This window comes from Aethalodelphis obliquidens, unplaced genomic scaffold (genome assembly GCF_003676395.1).
Source record: "Aethalodelphis obliquidens isolate GAN/ISIS:26980383/991018 unplaced genomic scaffold, ASM367639v1 scaffold15, whole genome shotgun sequence".
In the NCBI taxonomy this organism is placed as follows: Eukaryota; Metazoa; Chordata; class Mammalia; order Artiodactyla; family Delphinidae; genus Aethalodelphis; species Aethalodelphis obliquidens.
Genome location: NW_020837959.1, coordinates 27,530,015 through 27,532,762, shown reverse-complemented (window position 1 = coordinate 27,532,762; position 2,748 = coordinate 27,530,015).

Below are 2,748 nucleotides of genomic sequence, written 5' to 3'. Positions count from 1 at the left end.
GAATTAAACGTGTTTCAAGCCCGCTAGGACTTTTCAGAGAAAAGTTAAGTATCCCGCCGTGAGACCTAAACCTTGATTAGTCGTTGGGAGGGTGGGGGAGAGGCTGCTTTTGTTTTGCCCTTCAGTTTCAAGTCCGCATGGGTCCCCACCCACACGGAAGAGCACGATCCTTTCTTTTCAAGCCCTGTCACTGCCCTAGGAGAGAACTAAAATTCCTCCTTCATTTTCTCTAGCAGAGGCTCTTCTCTCTTCCTGCCATCTCTTGAAGTGTTATTGTCAGCCTATCTCTGGATTTTATTACTGTCGAAGGACCCGATACCTATAGGGGGCATGAAAATCATCAGAGAGCTGCCATTCAAATTTAGAATATTTATTTATGAGGCAGAGCCATAAACTCCTCCTATGCATACTTGAACTCAATTTTTAAGGGGTAGAAAGAATAATAATGACTGACAGTTTTGGCCAGAGATTGTATAAAACAGAAGTCAGAAATCCAGGCTGCGCCATGTACACTGGAAATTACTCTGCTGTCCCCCAGTCTGCTAAGTCCCTGTTGGATCTGTGAAATTTCAGAGCCAGGAGGAGCCACTCATTGTAGCAATTCACAGTAGAGTCCAGGTGGCTCATTCTTGGCTTCACAGCTGGTTAAAGGCGTAGGTGGGACAAGCATCTTGGATTTTTTGTGTTCTATGCAATGCTTTCTGGGAAAGTCGAAGTAGAAAATCAATTTCTATTTTAAAAAGGTGAACTTTAAGTTTGAAATGTGATCTAAAGTATATGATTAAGGAATAATGCTAAAGGAATGAGAAATATGGTTTAGGGTTATGAGTGTTAGTTCCAGTGCTAATTCCAGTGCTGGCTATTTTGAACCCAGTACTCATCCTCCTTGTCTTGGTAAAAACAAGGTCAACATTCAGTCGCTTCAAAGCTGAGCCGAGTAACAATATAGAGTGTTATGTGAATGAGGAATTACATGCATGCATTTGGAGTATGAATATTCTGCCCTGTTTTGAACCTGCCCTTCTTCCCATACAGCCCTAAAGATAGGGCCATTTTCTCTTCCCTCCCAGGTGCTCTCCCATCTTCACTGCTACCTCCATTCATATTTCTCCCATCCAGTCCTGGATGTCTATTCTAAGCCTCACTGAGATCTCACTCTCCTCTTTTCTCTTAGCACTTTAAGACTGTTAAATACAACTGAGCACTTGATCACATGGAGGCTTTTTTGGCTCAATACTGATTTCATGTGTATTCACTTCTTTTTCAGGACAGGGACAGAACGATAGGTTCTTTCTGGACCACCACAATGTACCTGCCACAAGTTGAGCTCAAGGAATAATTTTTATAGATGTGATAATTACATTTAGGTTACTCAATTGAATTATATTTTGGTAACTCTAGTCATAAGTCTCAGGGTCGAAGGCAAATAATTTTAAGGTAAACATACACATTCCTCAACTGGAATTTAAATACAGTATTGGCTACCTATTACAGGACCTACTAAGCACCTCATCCACAGGATCTCATTTGCTCTCTCACAGTAGTCTTTAGGTTAGGAATTGTTTTTCATGACTTTATAGATAGTGAAATGGAGCTTTAGAAATGCATGTAAGGTCACATAGCTGGTTAGTTGTGGGACTATGATTTGGAGCTAGGATTTGAATCCGAGCCTATCTGGTTACATAGACTGTGCTTTTGATTAATTACATAGAGTCTAAACAGATTTTTTTTTCCCTAACTTGAGAAGGCAGTATTTTAGACATCAGAATATTTAACTGAAGTTTAACCTTAAATTGAGTGAAAACGTAAAAGTAACCATGTGAAAGATTTATTATTTGATCCTTATGAATGACCTTAATCGAGTCACAAGAAATTGAGTCTCAATTTCCCCTTTTGTAAAGTGGAGGGAAAGGATTAGATGATCTTTAAAGCTGTCTCACTCTAATACATCAGTTTAACAGATAAGCTAACTGATCCTGTAAAAGTGGCCTGAAAAGCGAAAAAGCAAGGCGAGATCTTACGCCAGCCCTTAGTTTTCTTCTTTGTACTTTCTCTACTCATACTTTGAGCGCCACTACTACAGATACAAGAGGTTTTTTTCACCTGATGACTTAAAAGCCTTTATTGATAAACTTTATGTGTAAATTCACCAGTAGTTAAAGTGTGTGTAAATGGCATTCGCAAATAGGAGTAAAAAGTTGGATCAAGTTTTAATAACCCTTTCCTGAAAACTTTTGGGTTTGAACTAATTTTGCTGTTAGCACTGATGAAGGATATTTTTTTTGACTTCGTAAACGTGGAAACTTTTACAAAGTTGCTTTTACGAAGACACTTTTTGAAGTGTCCTAGGAAGTATATCAAAATCCTAGATAGAGGGGTGGGAGAGGGAGGGTGGGAGAGAGGGAGACGCAAGAGGGAAGAAATATGGGAACATAGGTATATGTATAACTGATTCACTTTGTTATAAAGCAGAAACTAACACACCATTGTAAAGCAATTATACTCCAATAAAGACGTAAAAAAAAAAAATCCTAGATTGGCTAAGATCACCCATCAAAGACAGAAAAGGTGGTGAAGAACAATGTCCCACAATCCTTTTAAATGCTCTAACTAGAAGGTCTTGAGGGCATGCACATTCAACAATGCACTTCAGAATTCATTTCTCAGAGAAGTTTGCCATGGGGAGCTTGCCCAAAGCAAACCTTTTCCCCGGGTAAGAGAACAAAGAAAAGCTCTTTTAGTCATCAA